General features: G+C 47.0%; 1 protein-coding gene across 4 annotated transcripts in view; it reads right to left on the minus strand.

The window, feature by feature from the left end:
- The window catches only part of HPCAL1 (hippocalcin like 1), a 78,295-nt gene extending 58,601 nt beyond the window's left edge, over nucleotides 1–19,694 (minus strand). Inside the window, exon 1 of one of the 4 annotated variants that reach the window (XM_057431821.1) lies at nucleotides 19,613–19,694. The gene's annotated coding sequence lies outside the window, so the exon portion shown is untranslated. Of the gene's footprint in view, nucleotides 1–3,129; nucleotides 3,252–3,529; nucleotides 3,778–13,584; nucleotides 13,691–19,612 lie in introns of those variants that run through there. The other 3 variants (XM_057431823.1, XM_057431819.1, XM_057431820.1) reach the window with 3 other exon arrangements.
- Nucleotides 19,695–20,270: the final 576 nt, after the last annotated feature.

The following is a 20,270-nucleotide window of genomic DNA, read 5'->3' on the forward strand; positions in this document are numbered from 1 at the left end:
TTGCATGGAATGCTGCCGGTGAGGGTTTCCACGGTATCTCAACTAGCATAGTTCACCAGGGAGACTTCCTTAAACTACTTGCTGCTTTCTTTGACTTTTAAAAGATACACACCTAGAAGACAAGAAACACTGAAACAGTCACAGTACCACTGCCATCTCTTCCACTGTGGTATTCACACATCTACTCTGTGAATTATAAGCAGTATTTCTCAACAAAGGAGTATTTCATGCAGTGCAATCCAGAAGAACTGTAATATTTCTTAAGATTATAAGATGGATCCACTCCTGCCTTCAAATTCCAGGGCAATCAGTGGAGGAGAATGAATAATTCATCCCGCAGTCTGAGTCTCCCAGTCATTAAGCAATATAACACTGAAATTCCTGAAAGGTCACATTTCCAGGAGGTTCAGCTGAAGAATGTTCTCTCCTATCCACTGAAAAGACTCTGGAGGTAAGGTAAGGAGCTCCTTCATGAAGTAAGTATATGCCCTCACTGTTGAAGGTTTCACAATTACTTTGCTATTGGAGCATGACAATAGGCAGAAGATACTTATCTGGGGAAGTCCAGAAATGCAGAAATCAATGGGTTAATCAGCAGGTTTTATACAGCTTTTATACAGCTAAAGGCTGACGAACTGAAGATAACTGTTTGCATTTGTTATCCTCTCAGGATGGTGAAGGATTATTGGAACAGAAATTTCAAGTATTGATTTAAGACATTTCCTGCTCATTACGGCTAAGCCCCAACAATTTTGCAAGAGCAAATCCTTCCTCAATCCATGGGTAGTATCCCACACAACACAGTAATACAGTAAATATGAGCTAAGATAAATCACTTCTTGATGAAAGAAATTTAACTTCAGTCTGAGTTAAGATACTGAAGATACTGAAGTTGGACACACACTATTTTCTAATACAGACAGCAAAGAAACTGATCCCACATACAGACATTATGGGAAGCATCCTAGGAACATGAGGAAAAACACATTTACTTTTTTTAAAAAAAGCCTGTTTTTCTTCCACTCACTGGAAAACATATTGCATTTGTTACTGGATCTGCCCCAAAAGTCATGCTTGAAAGAAAGACCAGCAGTTCTCTGGAAAAGTGTGAGATCCTCTTCCCATACCAGCGCATCTTGCACATGCAGACAGCACAACCTCATTCCCTACAGATTCACATCATGAAAAGCAAGAAAAATACCCAAAAATATACCCAACATTTAATTCACAACTGCCCCCTTTATCCACCAGCATTCTTGTCTCACGTCAAAGTAACTGACACTCAGAAGAATATTGTCGTGCTTGGACAGAAAAATAAATCACATTTCATGAGTATTTTTAATTGCAACCGTTTCTAATCACAAATCACATGCTTTCTCTTTTTTTTTTTTTCCTCTTTTGCTTTTTTGTTCTTTTGCAGAGCCATAATCCAAGTTTAATGTTGCTTAGGCTACCAAGTAATCTCTACCATAGTCTCCCAACAACTGGCTCATGTTATTGCCATGCCCATGCGCTCGGGTGGCAGAGGAGGCACCGCAGTGCCAGATGCAAGCAAAGCATTGCCTGTGCCTGCACAGAGACAGCCTGAGTTGAGAACGCAAGAGGCTTGTCTACCCTTACACAAGTTCCTGCTCGTGCAAGCATCCAGCTGCAAAAGCAAACCCCACTCCTGCAGCTCACAGAACTCTCCTCACCCTTGCAATTCCCTGAATGCACTAAGCTGTGCCAACACAACACACTTTTTTTGCCAGCATAGCTGACTCTTCAGCTGAGCTGCTGCCAGCATTGCGACAGCTACTTTATACCAGCACACGCTTTTTTTCCTTCCCTGTTTCCTACACTTTCTCCTCTACACACAGAAATCCAAATTCAAGGCAAGAAACAAAGACAAACAAAAAACAGGTATCAGGAAAAAACAATGCGTCTGGCTAGCTAGCCAGCAGCTCCTCACCTGACCAAAGGGAAGATGAGGGGGAGATGATGTGCCCTGTCCCCCAAGCCTCACCACACTATCTGAAATGAAACACACGCAGTTGTAAGATCTTTCACCCGAATAGAAGGGCTCCTGATCCAAGCACCTGAGAAGAGTTGAGGGACCAGGACCGAGATGGGTGTTTGGCCCCAGAGAGGGCTCCTCTACAGCTCTGCTCTCTGGCTGCCACGGGAAGCACCGGATGATGCTGGTGGGACCCCATGCAGGCCAGCACTCTCATGCCAGTGGGCTGCTGAAATAACCCTTTGGTCTTTGCTGCAGTTTCACCTCAGGCAAGAAGAGCTTTTGAACCTGAAGCTGCAACAAACTGCTCCTACTGGGAAAACTGGGGAGTATTTTGGGAAGGGAGTAGTTGATCCTTTCTTTCTTTTCCCCACAGAGAAAATATGATCTCCCCTCCAGATTTTCACTTGTGAATGGGATTACAGGGTAACACTCAAGTTCCAGTGCTTGTCACTAAGTATTCCTGTGAAAAAAAGCAGGATTTTGTCATAAAGGTATAAATTACCCAGCTGCAAGCAGAAGACACAGGCCTACTGAACACCCAGCTGCTGTTCCCAGTCAGTCCTTTGCTCCAGATGATGCATTACGTGACCTTTTCTCAAACTGAGCAGGAACTTATTGCATGGAAACTTACTTGTAAATACACTTGCCTTGTTTTATCCCCTATTACTTGTGATTCTCGGTACCCCAGCAGCTATTGCAGGTCCCCCGGCAGCCAGATGCAAACCATGGCTGGTAGACACAGGTTCAGGGAACCGGGGTGACCTCAGCTGCAGTCATCTGGCTTCCAATGCACCCCAGATATCTCCCAGGGGATGGCAGCCAAAAAATCCTACTCACCAGAGGCAAACGCCAGCATTTTTAGAGGTTGTTTGGGAGGGTGGCAAGTAGAAGTCCGGCTCTCACGGAGTTGACTCAAAACGCTCTGCAACATTCACGCGGCGGGAACTTCGCCGGGTAAACCATTAACCACCATATAGCTTAGCTGCGTAACCCCCTTCATCATCAGCGAAACTCGCACACACACCCCAGATACACACGCGGGCTGCATGTGCATAAACACACACGTGTATATATGCGTACAGACAGACATACACACGCAAACATATAGAGAAAAACGCACAGATACGCACATACGCGTTTTTTCCGAGGGAAGGGGAAAGCGGCGGCGCTCCCACGGCTCGGGGCGCGGCGGGCGCTGTCACCGCAGGCTCAGGGCGGCGGGGCCTGGGGGTCCCGCTCCGCGTCCCCGGGCTTCTAAGGGGGCTCCCGGGGCGCCCCGCCCCGCTCCGCGCGCCGCGGGGCAGTAAGAGATGCGCGGAGCGCTCCGCACCCGCAATCCAGCCGGGATCCTTCCCACCCTCGCTCCGCAAACATACCCCTGCAAATGCCGGTTAAAGCCCCCTCACCCCACTCCCCACCGCTGGTCTTCTACAGTTCCCCGCGGCAGGGAGGGCAGCGCGGTCTCCCGCCTCCCCGCCAAAGTTTCCGCGCCGCTCCGCGGGCGGCGGCGGGGCAGCCTCAGCTCCTTACCCGGCTGTCAGAGCAGGGTCCCGCGGCGGCCCGAACGCGGCGGCTGCGCGGCGGCTTCCTGGGAGCTACAACTCCGCGGCGGCGCCCGGGCGAGCCGCGCGCCTGCGGAGCGGCGGCGAGCGGGGAGGAAAAGAGGAAATGAGCGGGAGGCGCATTGGAGGGAGGGGGAGGAAGGAGCCGTCGCCGAGGGACCGGGGAGAGCGAGGGACGGAGCTCAACTTCCCCGGCGGGGCAGCGGGCGAGCCGCGAGGGGGGGGGGGGGGGGGGAGGGCGGAGCGCACCGCACCGCACCGCGCCGCTGGTCCGCGGCCGCCCCGCGGCGTGCGTAGCGCCGAGCCCCGCGCAGGGGCGCCCCGCCCGCGGCCGCTCCCGCCCAGCCGGGCTACTTGGTATCGCCCTGCCCGCCTCTCCGGGCTGCCGCCGCTGCCGCCGGCGGGCAGGAAGTGCGGGGACCGCGGGGCAGCGCGGAGAGGTGGCTCCGCGGGACTCCGCGCTTGCGGGGGGTGCGCCCGCCCCGGCGGCGCTCGCTGCCGTCCCTGCCGGCATGGGGGGCGGGTGGAAAAAGTTTGGATTTTTCTTTTCTTTATATATGTTTGTTTTTTAATTCTAACCCCAAAGCAAACAAGGAAACGACGGAGCCGCAGAACTCCCGCGGCAGCGGCTCACGCCAGGCCCTGCGCGCATCCTCAGCGCGGCTGAAGGTGGCGAGCGTTCGGTGAGCGGGGAGGACGCTCCGGACGGTGGACACGAGCACGGCAGCCCCGCTGAGCCCCCTGCCACTCGCGGTGCCCCCTCCCACCCCACCGGTGTCCCCACCAGGTCTGTCAGCGATGCAGGTGAATTCGGTACCCACGGCTGAGTGCGCGGTCGGTGTAGTCCCGTCCGGCTGCAGCCAGGCGGTCGCGGCTCTGTGCGAGACACGAGCTTGCCCAGCCTGTCCGCGCACCCCACCACAAAATGGAGCGGGTTTAGGGCTTGATGCTAATCTGCCTCCCGAGGGAGATAATTGGAAGCGTTGCTCAGAAATATGGCCTGCAGCACAAAGAAGTGAATCTTGCTGTTAGGATATCTCTCTCCCATCTCCCTCCCCAGATCCTGCCCAGCACGTTTTCAAATCAAAAACGTATGGCGAATTTAATATAGTTGCCACTGTGCCTTATCGGTAGCTTTCAGTCTGCCTCCACTTACAGGAGACTAAGTGAGCACACTGAGCGCAGGCACTAGGTAAGAACTATTCCGACCTGAAACCAAGGCCACACCAGGAAAAAGATACTTTAAGATCTTAGCGACAAACCTTTGGACACAAGGAGGGATAGGAGCAAACAGAAAAAGCCCACCACTGCCAAAGCAGCAGTTTTTCAAAGCTTATTTGCACTGGGGCCAACAGATTCTTATAAGGACAGAAAAAAAAGAGAAGAAAAAAAGCACCAAACCCTTTCACATGTACTCAAAAGCTTGAATCCATTGAAACTGAATACATAGATGCAAATAGATTAAAATGTTACCCAGTAATACCATTTTCTCCAAGGTCTTTCAGAAATAGTTCAACCATTTTGCCAGCTTAAAAAATAAATGCCAGCCCAAGGCAAAGAACAAGTGTGGAAACTAAAGAATCTGAAGTTAAAACTAGAAGCAGCTTGACCAGGAACATATAATGGAAAACTGTATGCAACCACCATCGTTGTTGCCAACTTCACATACTTGAAACTGGGTTCTCCTTGCAGATGATTACATGTGAGTAATCCCCATGATTTCCCTGTAATCCCTTCCCTGCTGTGGCTGTCACTGTGCCTTACCAGCCGCTCTGCCAGGGAGGAGGTGGCATGGGTGACACCACCACCCGCAGCCCAGGAATAGGTGGCAACTGCGCAAATACCTACTTGAAGCCTCCTCCGTGATTTACAACCCTTCGGGCTGACATCTGGCAAGAGGAGGCAGTTTATGGCACTCAATTCCACTTTCATTTTTAACATGGTTGCTCCAACAGCAGCACATTTTCCTCAGCACAGCACCACCCTGCATCCTGCAGCGGATAGGTTGTGAGATGAGACCTGCAGCCACTGATTCCTTGCAGGGATGTCTTGGTTCAATGGGGCTTGGTGGATGCAAGCACCCTGCCTCAGTTTGGGGTGACTCTTGGGTGGGTGTCCTCACTGCACCCTGCTCAGCACAGCTCTCAAATGTTTCTGTCAGGAGCTGCCTGTGCTTGGAAACTCATGGACATTGTATGGTCAGTGAGTACTTATGAGAAGTACCCACAGCTGCGTCTCTCTTTCAGCCCTCTAGCATTTTTTATATTATCCTATGATAAATTGCATAAATACTGAAAATCATTCTCAATTCAACAGTTATTGGGGAACACACAACAAGGACCAAATGAGACATTTATACCAAACTTCTTTCTTCAAGAATTGCATGCTTCCAGTTGTAACTGGATACAGGATGGTGCAACCCCAATAGATACCCAACCAAAGAAACACTGCCAAGATTTCAGATGATTTTGAGTCCTACTGCTTGATAACATGCAGTTCCTAGGTTATAGAGATCCCCTGGGAAGCAAGGAAGGATGGCCTGTAGAAAGTTGTCAGCTGCTCACAAACAATCTGAAATTAAAAGAAGCCACATATTCATTCCTGCAATGAGTTTGGGGAGGCTGCTCTTCCCACTGCAGCATCCCAGTGCTGCTCTCCTCTTCAAAGAATGTAGCAGAGAATGTAGGTAGTTACTTTTTCATGTTAAGTGCTTAAATGCATACTTGAGTATACTGCTGTGAGAACTTAATGTCCTGTGAAATACTGTATTCATCCTACCTGAAAGAAGGATGGAGAGGTGGGGGTCGGTCTCTTCTCCCAAGTAACAAGTGATAAGAAGACATGGCCTCAGCTGTGCCGGGGAGATTTAGATTGGATATTAGGAAAAATGTCTTCACCAAAAGGTTGCCAAGCGTTGGAACAGGCTGCACAGGGAAGTGATGGAGTCACCATCCCTGGGGGTATTTAAAAGCATCAGAGATGGTTTAGTGGTAGACTTGACAGTGCTGGGTTAAGGGTTGGTCTTGATGATCTTAAGAGTATTTTCCAACCTAACTGATTCTGTGGTTCTATGAAAGCATTTGTAAAATTGGGCCCACTGGGTGTTTCCGGTTTATTTAAAGTTCTTCTTTTGATAGTGTATGTTGTTAATCCTATCTGTAATACATGATGACCTTGCATGGACCTTCGCAAACTTAAATCCATAGTTGCTCTGGCATCTCATCTTTTGTTTGATTTTTCTTTCTGCTTTTCATTCTATTTCCACACTGAGGAGTAAGAAACAAAGATGGATTGAATCAGATTCATCTGCATCATTCCAGCTATGCTGGATTTGAAGATCCTACGTGAAATTCCTTCTGCTGGGGAATTACAAATTCCTTCTGCCTGGCATTACAAATTCTGGGGTTTAAGCACCGAGGGATTAGGTGGAAGCTAAAGTGTTTGAGTTGTGTGGCATGCTGCTGTTCTTTAATATCTGCCATAATAATGTGAGCTTTATGAGGCTATTGCTAATCTTGAATTATTACCTGCCTTCCTGTGGTTTGGCATGATTAACTCAAGGAAGAGATTAAAGTGATATTTACCTTTTTTGAGCAGTTCATCAGCTTGATGTGGGCAGCCCAGCACCAAAAAGAACAAAGAAAGAAACTGCTGGCAAGGATTAAGGCTTCATCCCACTCTTTCCCTGTTGGTCTCCTGATACCTGTCATGGTTGTTGGGATGGAAAGAGCTGGCAGTATCCTTGAAGGCAGACAATTGCTCCAGCCGCTTTCAGGACATCTGCCTGGTGAAAAGCTTGTGTGGGTCTGAGAGGCCTCGATCTGCCTCTGTCATAAGAGCCAGGATGTGCCTCCACTGCAGACAGTGACAGTAAAAGCATGTCTTCTGGCTGTGGGCTGTGGACACGGTCACCCTGGTCATATCCACACTGTCCTGGAGGCAGATGGCACTTCTCGGGGGGGAGCCACTGGCCAGGAGTTTTGCTTGGGAAGGAGCTCCTGACTGGCTGGGGCATTTGCAGGACAACCTCACACAAGCAGTTGGAGGAGCACCCCCAGGAGCACCCCCCCATCACTGAGCTGCCTCACAACCTACATTTGATGCAAGAAGGCAACCTTTCAAAAGATGCTGTAATTATTTTTTTCATCCTGTTAGAATCTTGCTTTTGGAAATCCCTCACTGAAGAATCACTTCAGAGAAACTCGAATGAAAATAGTAAAGGAGTGGTGCAGCCAATTGTTATTTCATTGTGATAAAGCCAAGCTGGATGACAGGTGCTTGGGGAAATAAGGACAAAACTGTTCATTAGAACTATTTTCTTTGATAAGTTATGTCTTCCAGTAATAAACCCCTGGGTGCTCATCTATAAAGCCTCCCATATTTGTGCTACCAGATGATGGGCTTTATCAGTTTAACCCTTCTTTATGCTTCTTTGCATTTCCAAGTTGGACTTAATAGGCAAACAGACATAACTTGGGAAATGCCAGCTGCACATATTGCTCTCACCCGCAGTATGGACAGGCGGCATTGCCTGAGCATGCAGACCCAGTATTTACACGCTACCAAAACAAATATGCCAAGGGGTTTTGCCAGTCATCTGGATCACAGAAACTGGAGGTGGAAATGAGCAGGTAGATTTTTACAGTGCATTTTCCTGCCAAAGCAGGATTGTTCCCTGCAGTATCTTCTAGCGCACTTTCCTGGCCTGTTTAAAACGACCTTGGAGGATGGGGAGAGGCAGGAGGGGCGAATCTGGCAGTACCCTCTAGAGTCTTTTTGTCTAGTTTGAATGATATAATGTGGAGCAAGGGCAAATGGGCGTTCAGCAAATTTAGCTACAACACAATGTTTAATGTAATTTTTGCATGCTTTTTCATCTCCAACCTACTTGCTATGCCTGCCACTGTGCCAGTAACGTCAGATAGATTAAAAAATAAGTAACAGAAATAGTGGCAGTACTCCATCTTTGCATGATTGCTCTGCTTTCTCTTAGCAGGAGATTGTCTTGGGTGCTTTCTTCTCCTACAAGGAGAAATGAACTGTAAGAGCTGTGATGATTGGCAGTAAGCCTGAGAACAGCAGATATGTGCCTGCACAGCTGGACAAAGACAAAAACTCACTCTGCTACCTACATTTGTATTAAGGTTACCCCAGGGATATCCTAGCGACTACAGGGGACTTAGCTCATGAACAGCCAAAGCCATCAGGCACATTTACATGTATAAGAACACTTGGTGTCCTTTTCAAAGTCAGAGAGAGTAATGATGAAAAGAAATTTGGCTTCCTGGTTTTACCTCTGATAATAGAATGACTGGGGATGGCAATATTAAAAAACATCAGCCCTGACAGAGATGAAGAACTTATGAATTAAACGGCACATTTTCATTTTATTTGCTGTTGTTTAGTAGCTTATTACATGGGAATCTAAAAAGGACCTGATTGTACCTCCCAGGCTGCAGTTGCTATGCAAGACACTAAAGTTAGGTGGTTTAGGTAAGATTTTAATATTAAAGCTTCTTACACAAAAAGGGAAAAGCCTTGCTAAATAGGGAAAAATAAAAAGCCTCATTTCTCCCTGTGGTGCAGTTTTGCACTGAGGGGTTTGCCACAATGTTTGCTAGGATTTATCATCAAACAAAGTGTGGGGCCAGGGGAATTTCCTGTGTTCCATAGCCTGCACATGCTTATTTCAAGTTGCATCTACCAACAACCCAGATATCCTGCGGGCTCTGTACACAAGGATACCTGCTATCAGGGTAGAGCAGCAGGGCCTTGAGTGTCTGCCCATGATCCCGCAGCATTCCTGTCTGGACTTGGCATCCCCACACGGGCTATTTCCTCACACTGGCAGCAGCAGTAATTTCAAAACACAAAATGACGTGTCTCATTTGTCCAAGCAGAAAATAATAGTGAGCCTTCGAAATGGATGAGCTTCCACAGAGCAAAGTAGCCCTCAGACTGTTGTGACTGTGAGATGTAACAGAATAAACTCTGGTTTTGTGATCCCACATGGCAGATTTATGCTGAGAGAGGTGGGATAGAGTAAGAAGATTCAAGTGTTTCTATGCATCAATGCTGTTACATTTTCCATTCTGAACCACAACAGGAAAATGCAAAAGTTAGAAATTAAGTATGAGAAATACCAGTGTGTCTAAATGAAAATCAGTGGTTTAGCCTGGCATTACAAAAGCTTTAAAAGGCAAAACAAAACAAAGTATTTTTGTTCAATCAGGGCAATACTGAATGATATAGTAAACCTGGTATTTCCCCACAGGGACTTTCAGTTTTGCTCAGACCGCTTTTTTTTCATATGGCTGAACAAAAGAGGGAAAGAAAGAAACCCGACAGCGCTTTCTGGGATGTTGGAGCCAACAAGATGCTAATTTAGTGCTCTGCCAGCCTGCATGCTCTGGGATACCTTCCAGAGCCCTGTGAGAGCCAGGGGACCCCACACACCAGCATCAGGATGCTGCTGCCCCCCCCACTCTGGAGTTATGGGGCTTTTGCATCACGTTTGCACCCCTCATCCAGGTTCCTGCCGGGACATCCATGTCCTCACACCATTCCCATCTGCATAAATCCACCCTGAAATACTTAATACTAAATTCCTTTTCATACTTGAAGGGGGCTTATAAGAGAGATGTGGACAAACTCTTTCGCCTGTTGGGATAGGACAAGAGTAATGGCTTTAAGCTGAAAGAGTGTTGATTCAAACTAGACATAAGGAAGAAATTTTTTATGGTGAGGGTGGTGAAACACTGGAACAGGTTCCCCATCCCTGGAAGCATTCAAGATCAGGCTGGATGGGGCTCTGAGAAACCAGATCTAGCTAAAGATGTCCCTGCTTATTGCAGACGGGTTGGACTAGAGAACTTTTGAAGGTTCCTTCCAACCCAAGACATTTTGTGATTCTGTGAAAACAGAGGGCCTCATAAAGCAGCATTTTCCATGGGATCAAGATTTCCTACTCAGTACCTGAAGGCAAAGCCATGTGGATCATTCAGTGCAATTTGGAGGAAGTCAGATCAGTTTTGGTACGGGCAATGGAGGACTCCTGTATTGCTCCTGTTGGTAATTAAGAGAAAGCAAATCACAGGGGAGGACAATAAAAGTATTAATTAACAACACTTTCAACAAGAAAAAAGTTAGTAATTTTGAAAAGGTTGGTTTATGCCTGGAGAAAATACTTAAATAGGGTAATCACGTTGTTGGGCATTTGACAGATGTGTACTAATAATTAAATGGCTGTATTGATTCCGCATTTAGATAATCACCAGATCCTCCATGCTGTTGCAGGAACGTCCCAGTTCTGCTGCCACGAGCTTTGATTTCAAGTGAAAAATGTACTTAATTTCAATCATAAGACAACCATGTTTCACTGACTGGCCTTCACCTGCAAAGTCTACATGCATTTCCCATCGGCTGGAGAGCCCAACACGTGATCCTGCAAAGCTACAGCAGCCTGTGGGCTGAGCAGCAGCCTCCTGGCTTTGCAGGGCCTCCAACCTGCTGGGTGCTGGGATTAATTGGGATGGGTTTAGCTGGGACAGGCAGTGATGCATATCTGGTGCCCGACCTGGTGGGTGCAGGAGGAGGGGGAAGCAGAAAGACCCATTGACATGTTGGGCCTCGGGCAGGGACAAAGGGGAGCAGCATCCCCCCTGCTGGTGCTTCTCACCCAATGGTGATATCACAGCAAAATATAGAGGACTCCTGCTGAAATGGGAGGACTTTTCCCAGGGGCAGGCTATTTTCTAGCCTTGCCAAGCATCCTGCCCTACCTTTACCACAGCACCATCAAAACATGCATTTTTCTGTAAGACCAACAGAGAGGAGCAGCAACTTTGCAACTAAAATCAGTTGCAGCCTTCAGGGATATATAATCACCTTGTATCACAACACAAACCATGAGGCAATTTGCTTCAAGCAAAGGATATTTTCTTCCCCGTCCAAACAAACAGATAATAATCCTATAAGAGAGCCTGCTAGCAGGATCCTGGACAATGCATGACACCATGTTTTCATCAGCATCCCACAGAGATCTGGCAAGGTACCTGGTGCTCAAGGCACCCGCTGGTTTGGCTGCTCTCAGCTGATCCACCCAGCAGCATTCAAAGGCAAACAGTGGCACAGCTTATTAAAGCCACAGCAGCTCCTCTGTGCTCAGATTGCCGTGCAAATACCACCAGATTTTTCATATTATAATACAGGTGTCCTGTTTTATATAAAATGATACCCACGCAAGGAAGAGCGATTCAGTTACTTACTCCGTGCTGGGGGTATCTGAACGACAGTAATTCTGTCTGACAGAGATTTTGGAGACATCTCTTCATGCTGACAGAGATTAAGAAATAATCTAGTTCCTAAACCAGATGAATTCCTAAAAAATGCTGGAATGGGTCACCTTTCACATAAGAGTTTCAGCACTGATTAATTAATGTACAGTTTGGCTTCAGCCATGCAAAGAGCACGTTTCTGCCCTTGCACACGTGAACTCCAAGAGCAACGCAACTGCTGCTTTGCTTTAGGCTCCTTTTGGGAACAGCCAACATTTAATGGCATATAAAATTTCATGTTTGGTAATAAAAAGGTAGGTAAACAAGCAGGGGCAGAAAGCAAAAAGTAGGGACTCTGGAGCCTTTGGAGCCTTCCAGTGTCTTTCTTTCACATTGGCAATGTGTTTTTCCATTGGAAAAAACTTTTTTTCTCCTGAGTCTTCTCTGCAGGAAATCTCCCTTTCTAGTAGGGTCCCCTCCTCCAGGCAGAGGCCAGCACTAGTGGCCACTCCCCTCCCCAAGGCAGGTCCTGTCTCTCAGTGGTGGTGTTGAAATGAAAATACAGACATCCTATTAATAACTGAACTGTAGACAATTTCAGATGTGGAATCCGGATTCTGAAATTACATACCCAACCAAACTAGGCCTGAACCAGTAAAATTCGTCTGTGCTTCCTCTGACTCATAACTGGTTTTTCAGAGAGGTTTTCAGCAAAATTCTTCAGCAATTCCTGTGTTGTTACCTGACTCATACTGAAACACCGAAGTCATTATTGAAGTGAAATTGTAACAAAGGGGGTGTGAATACTTTGCATTTACCAGTTTAAAATGCATTAGAAACCATATTTTGCTTTGGAGCATGCTTTGTCCAATAATGAAATACCATGTTATTTACAAAAACAAACAAAAATCTGTCATATAGGGCACAGAGGAAATCAGGCACTTAAGAAACAACAATTTTGAAATGTAAGGTTAATTTATTCTTCAATTAACCTTCATTTATCCTCCTGACACGTGTAATATTTGTGTTCAGCATCCCATCCACTTTCAATTTGAAGCCCCAACCCATGCCAGCAGGAACAGAATGCTCAGCATAAAAGTTGGAGGTGTTCAGATGTCCTGGGGATGGGCAGGGCTACAAAGCACATGGCTGTGAGTGGCACTTTGTGACTGTGGGAGCAGAGGTGCACCCACAGCCCCCCCCAGCAGTGCAAAGTGATAGGAGAGAGGAGTCGGGCTGGTTAGCAGATCACTGAAGCTTCCATCCCTGAGGAAAGACCCAAACCTTTTGTGCTTTGTTTGCTTCTGTTAAAGCATGATTTGCTGCAGGAGGGTTGGTGGTGTGATGTAGGCATCAGTCCATCACCCTGCCCATGGGTTTGCGGCATGGGAGCAGCAGCCTTTTGCCTGAAGCAAAGCTGTGTCTGGGAGGGATCTGGCCTCCTCCCCTGCAGTGGGAGCCCAGCTATCCCTCCCTGACTTTTGCCATGCCATAAAGCCCCAGGGCCTGTGAAGGTGGACCACAAAGGCAGTGGATTTAGGGAAAAAAAATACGGTGCAACAATGATTTCTTTGCTTTTTAAATTAAAACTCAAACAGTGGCTGCAGAAGAAGGGACTGAAAAAAATCCCCCAAGTCTGGGAGCTCATATTTACCTTCTCACCAGCTCTGCAGATATTTAATTTGAGAGTTGCTTCATCTCCTGTCTCCCTCATGTATCATCGCTAATTAAAGTACACACACTGCACTTACCCAGACAAGGATGTGGGAGGCAGAAGAGGCTCCATCTCATTTTCCACTGCTGTATTGCCTCTGCAGAGACAACCGCAGGGGAGCCGGGGTCCTGCTCAGAGCCTGGCAGCTGCAGCATGGACCCTTCCCTTCACCACCGCTCTGTGCGATGGAACCCCCCACCATGTGGGAGTGGCAGCTTCCAAGGGAAAGGACTCAGTGGCGGTGACTCCCTGGGCAGACAGGATGAGCCTGGCAAGGGAGGGAAGGACACCGCATCGCAGGCACTGCTCCACACGCCTGCACTGCAGACCACTCTGTCCCCAGCTGAGTAAGCCAGAGGAGCTGTGCTGGCAGCAGCCTCATAGGTCTGTGCTTTGGTGCCTCCACATCCTCCAGACACACCTCCTAACTTCCAGCTCAAGTGGGATTCCAACAAAGCCTGTAAGGCTGTAAGGACACATCTTCTGCAGCCTACAGCCCACAGAGACACCCTTTGGATGTGTCCCCCAGAGCCTGGCCACCTGACTGCATGTCCACTCACTCGCAGCCAGCAAAATGAGTTTGCTGACTTCTTCCCAACTTCTGGCTCCAGGCTAGAAGTCTGTCCCCTTCAGCCACCCACTGCACCCCAGCTCAACTTAATTTCAGCCAGAATGTGGGGGGCTTTTGGCACTGCCCCGTTCTGCAGGCATACTGGTCCCCACCCTCATTGCAGTCCCTCTTGACCCACAATGCTACAGGTGACATCCACCTATAACAGGTAAAGAGAGACTCTAAAGCCTGTGAACACCAGTGAGGGAATGCAGTGATTATCTATGCCTCAAAAGAGTCAAGAATCATGGAATGGTTTGGGTTGGAAGGGCCCTTCAAAGCTCATCTAGTCCAACCCCCTGCAATGAGCAGGGACATCTTCAACTAGATCAGGTTGCCCAGAACCACATCCAACCTGCCCTTGAACGTCTCCAGGGGTGGGGCATCCACCATCTCTCTGGGCAACCTGTGCCAGTGTTTCACCACCCTCATTATAAAAACCTTCTTCCTCACATCCAGCCTGAATCTCTCCTCTTCTAATTTAGAACCATTATCCCTCCTCCTGTCACAACAGGCTCTGCTGAAAGGTCTGTCCCCATCTTTCCTATAGGCCCCTTTTAAGTACTGAAAGGCAGCAATAAGGTCTCCCTGAAGTCTTCCCCAGGCTGAAGAGCCCCACCTCTCTCAGCCTTTCCTTACAGCACGTATGCTCCATCCCTCTGATCACTTTTGTGGCCCTTCTCTGGACCCTCTCCAACAGGTCATGAGAAAGGTGGGGAGAGGACAGGAGCAGCTCCTTTAATCCACCAGACTCCGAGGAATTTAACCTCCTGTGCTGGTCCTTGACGCTTTGATTCTGGAACTTCCAATCACAATTCAATTAGTGCGTCCCTCCACAAGGTCCATGTCTTTCCTGTACTGAGGACTCCAGACCTGGATGCAGTACTGCAGGTGGGGTCTCACCAGAGCAGAAGGCAGAAGGTGGTGTCAGAGGAGGAAACATGAACACCATGTGTTTAACATTTGGCCAAAGGTCGTTTCCTTGTCCCCATCTGAAGCACCACTGTGCACTCCACTCTACATGAGCCAGACGCATTCATGTCCATAGAAGCTGAGGGAAAGCACTGCTGAGAACGTCCACAGCTCTGAATAATTAATCCCCAGAACTATAAAAAGCTGTGAGGGAATGAAATTTAGAAAAATCTAGTTTTAGGATAATTATAGTACAAATCAGGAGAGCACTTGGACCCAAGACAGATGCATTAGTAGGACAACTGAGCGCAGTGGGTCAAATTCACACTCGGCAGAGCCGCACAGTCTTCTGCAGGGCTCCTCCTGGGATTGATTCAGCCCAGGGAGAGAAGAGAGACTCTGCAGCGTGATGAAGTGAGTAGAAATCTGAAATAGCACCTCCTAATATAGAAAGCATAAAAGAAAGGAGTGAAATGGTTTCAGGTTAGCATTCAAGTCCCAGGGGTAAATGGGGAGTGATGCTTTCTGAAATATTTTGGTTTAATGCTAGTTTAGCCTGCTTCCCCCCACCCTGCCTCCACTTACATGTCTACTGTGTTACAGCTGGTTCTCTAACATCCCAGTTTGTTTGCAGACCTTATCACATTTGGGCTTTTTTCAAAGCTCCAGATGCTGGAATTCACGTGTTGCTTGTGAACACAGATCTTCAGGATTCTAAACAGTTGTATTTCTAGTCTGTATTTTTCATGGCGAGTTCGAAAACATTAACCCTAGGCCCTGAGTCACGAGCAACCAAGCAAAGATGATTTCTCCCTTTTCCCAGTTTTTAAGCCAGTCATTACAGTGTCCAGTTTAAGATGTTGAATCCTTAGGACTGCGTATTTCACTCACCAGTTTCAGGTATGGGAATGTGGGATTTTTTCATCTACATACTAACACATGGATTCAAGCTGTATACTGGGCACATTTTAATTGAATACTTGAGGAGCCAGTGCTGGGTGACTGGATTATGGCTGGCACCACACAACCCCAGTGCCCTCAGCATCTCAGTGGGTTCCCCAAGGCTCTGCACAGGGCTCTCCAGGACAGACTCTGGCCTTCAGGTGTTGCTCCCAGGTAAAATAGCATACCCACAGAGAGGAAGAAGTTTATTGCCTTTTTTTAGCAATAGAAACGTAACACCTGAGAATTCGGTTTTATGCAAGCCAGAATTGGCAGGCTGCTCACAGGCTAACAAACAGGGAGATTACCACTACTTCAGAAGGGCTGTTTAATGTCCAGCACCCTGTTTCAGTGTGACTTTGGTGCCACAGGAGCAGGCACTTCCAGTTGCATCTCCTGGCCAAAGACAAGGACAGAATGGCAAAAGGGGTCTGTCCCGTGTCAGCTTATGCTTGAGCTCCCTGTTATGGCATTATTCATTCCCAGAACAAAGTTATTTGGTACAGTCATAGCATGCTATCAAACAAGTACTCTTTTCATAACGATGAGCTATGATTTTTTATAGACTTAAGAGCATTGGCATCCTTCAAAGTGAAAGGCGTCCCTCTAAGCCAGTGCCATTCCTTGAATTTAAAATGTGCGTAAGAGGAGTCATGTACTATAAGCAGATATCTTCTCCTTCCTTTTGAAGTGTAGGAGCTGTTTGACACAAGACAAAGCAACTGGAGAGAGGAAGCAAGCATTTACTGTATCAGTCAAAAATGCATCCAACCCTGCTGTGTGGTTCTTGATGAAAGGGGAACAAAAGGCCAGCTCCATGAGACACAGCTCTTTAGAACTCTTAAGTTCTTAAGTGGGTGGCAGGTAAAGCATCACATATTTCCCTTGTGTCCAAAAGCATTAGGGTCAATTGAAGAGTAGCTGGTAAGGGTAGAGATAATGAAGAAATGGAGAGTATCCTTATAAGCTTATAGACAAGTTAAAGCAAGTGGGAGCTGCAGGCACAGAGAAAGGCAGGATGACAATTCAAAGCAATGCTGACAAGTTGGGGAAAAGGCCTGGAAGAAAGGATGCGGTTCAGTAGAGACGCGTGTGAGGTAGGCACGAACAATCAGCTGTGCAAACACGGCCTGGGTTCAGATGCAGCAGCTCTGCCAAGAAAAGGTCTGAGAGGGTGGTTGTGAATTGCAGAGTGAACATGAGTCAACAGCATCGTGTTGTTATGGAGAAGACAGATGTTCTAGGGTGGCTAAAGGAAGAGCAGAGGCCATACAATGGGAAATGTTATGCCCCCTTCCACACCAGCTAGAGTGATGCACTGTGGCTTGAGGAGTGGCACTTGCACAGAGCACAGTTGCCAAGCAGGGGGGTGGAAAACACCCCGAAAGCAGACTTTGACTGAATTGGGCTTTAGTCTAAATATGTGAAGCCTGAAGGAAAACATAATCCTCTAGCTACGTAAAATGTTGTCTTAAATGGAGGAGGATGTCTGCAGTGAACAGGAGCAATGAGATTAAATTAAAACAGGTAAGAGTCAGAGCATGCATAGGAATAAGAATTTCTGCAGGTAAGGGCAGCAAAGCACTGGACTGGATGGCTGGGGGCAATTGAATTTTCCATCACACCACAAACAGGTCAGACAAGTGGTGGTTAGAGATGATAAAGCGGTACAACCTGCCTTGAGGCTGGAGGAAAGATTAAATGAGCCCTTGCGAATCTTTCTGGCCCTGTTTTTCTGTGATTTATCAGAGGATTCACAGATGTAGTTTTCCATGTTTTCATGGTTTAAAAATGCAGCTTTACTGGCCAACACCACAGTGGAGATGTTGGGAGAAAGAGAAAGCCCTCTTGTCTAAGCCCAGTGACACCCACCACTTTTGGAGCAAAACCCCTGTGAAGTCACCAGCAAGCTGTGCTGTGGTCGCCTCAGGATCTGAGAAGGTAACACTCAAAGCTTTTCTCTCTAGTTTTTGTGGCACTAAAATATCAACAACAAGTTACAGATGAGACAAAATAAGAGCAGTATTTCAGTTCAGCTTCCAGGTTGTTTAACCCTGTTCTCTCCCATCATCCCTTAACAACTGTGTGGTCTCTTCAAAGTCAAGGTGAAATAAAAAGAGAACTCGGATTCCTGTCCTGGAAGTGCCAATGCCAAGCTGTTGAGTTTTCTGAATTCCTTCTGCTTTTGTAGCAGAAATGATTCACAAATTGAGATTCACATGGGCTTTCAGTCCCCCAGAAGCTATTATGGATTTGTTGGCTCTATTCTAGTTCCTTCATTTGCTATTCCTGGGGGAGCAGTAATGCCTCCCGCTACCTAATAGCATGGTGTGTGACAGAGAAGGACAAAGCCAGACTCTTTGCAGATACACACCACAAGAGGACAAGGGACAGCTGTCACAGATGCAGCAAGGGAAACTCTGGTTAGAAGTGAGGAAGAAGTTTTCAACATGAGAGTGGGTGGTGAAGCACAGCAAGAAGTTGCCCAGGGAAGCAGTGGTATCTCCATCCTGGAGTTTCAAACTGAATGGGACAAGCCCTTGGACAGTCTCACCTGATTCTGAAGTTGGCCATACCGTGGTCAGAGGTGGGACTAAGACCCCAGGGGACTCCTCTATGATGCCAGCATAAATTTCCCAAGTCACAGCAGAATTTCCCATACTTCTTCATACCTCGAACACGCTTTTCTCCTGGATTTAAGTTGCAACAATAAGCATGTCCTCCCAGACTGCCCCAGTCCTACCCAGTGCCACCAAGCAGCTGACCAAGGACTTGCTGCTGGGTCTGTTTCACACCTTATCCCACCCCTCAGCTCTCCTTGGCTCACTTCTGTTGCTGGGCTCTGGAGGCTGGTTGATAAGGACAAACATCTCATTTACCTGCTTTGTTTTATTATAACAGACTGCAAACGAGGTACGTATACCAATGTGGTCTCAAAAAAAAAGTGAAAAATTAATGAAAACTCATTCTTTCAGTGCTGTGCTACTGCAGCATGGGGGACAATATATGCCCACTCCTTTCCTTTTCTCAGTTGGTTTTTAGGGCTGTAGTAAATCCACCAAATGTCAGCCAGAGAAGACACATCATGACAGTAATGGCTGTAATCTCAAAATGCACTTTACAAAGACTGAAAAGAAGAAAAAAGGTGAAAAAACATCAAGACTTTATTGTTAAGGTGCCTGATCCTCCCCAGTCTCACATGTTTTTACATGGCTTTGCTCACAACTCCACCAAACAATATTTGCCTTTGCTTTACGTGCTGAATATTTTGCCGTGACTGCAGGTCACCAGAAAGGGTAGAAGCCATTTTGACTTTCAGAGCCAGGCTGATCTGCCAGCACAGAGCCATTAGGAGATGACTGTCTTGTAACCAAGCCAGTTTAGCACAGCTCTACAAGCCCTATGCTCTTACAACCATGATAGTACCTCTAAGGAAACTATCCTGTCTTCTTGCAACACTCTTCTGCCTATTGCCTAGACAATACATTTTAAGGAGTATCCTATTTCTTTGCATAGGAATCAGATATTTAAAGCCAAGATAATGTTTAAAAACAGCACAGAAACTTCTTGGTTAAAACATTAAAAATCTGAACCTACCTTTGCATCCACCATTATAGAGAGATGTGCAGGATTGACAGGGCTTTCATTGCCTCCATGGTGTGGCTCTCCTGATAAGCGGGGTACATAGTCATAGGAGGTGCTAAAAGAGCTTTTCCGGGTGCTTGCATAGGCATAGGATGGACGAGGCAATCGATCTGCTTGAATTTAAAAAGACAGATTTATGAAGAATAATTGCCTTCTAACTTGGCAGAGAATGTGTACTGCCTGGAAGGGATTCACAGCTGTGTCCTGTTCTCATGGAGTTAACTGAGCTTAGAAAAAAGCATTTGATCTATTCTTCTTCCTTAATTCAACATAGCTGAGAATCTCCCAGGATATTTCTATTCGAATTGCAGCAGGCTTTCCATTTCAATGTGTTGGCAGTGAATATCTGTCACACTGATGGCATTCTCTACATGGAAAGTATCATCAACACTTACAGTAGACAGCAGCAAATACATCACCTGAATGGCTGACTGTGTTGTAGGAAAAGCAAGATGGGCTACTTTTATCTCTGACTATGAATGCAGGTTGCCTTGAGCAACATGAGTTTTGCAGCCAGATTCACAGATTTTGTACCATTTCTGTGCTATATCGACACCTCTGGCATTTAGCTTCAGCTAAAGCTAAGCCACAAATAAGTACAAATCAAATA

This window comes from Pezoporus wallicus, unplaced genomic scaffold (genome assembly GCF_028554395.1).
Source record: "Pezoporus wallicus isolate ANWC-B61680 ecotype Strahan unplaced genomic scaffold, APGP_CSIRO_Pwel_v1 contig_161, whole genome shotgun sequence".
In the NCBI taxonomy this organism is placed as follows: Eukaryota; Metazoa; Chordata; class Aves; order Psittaciformes; family Psittacidae; genus Pezoporus; species Pezoporus wallicus.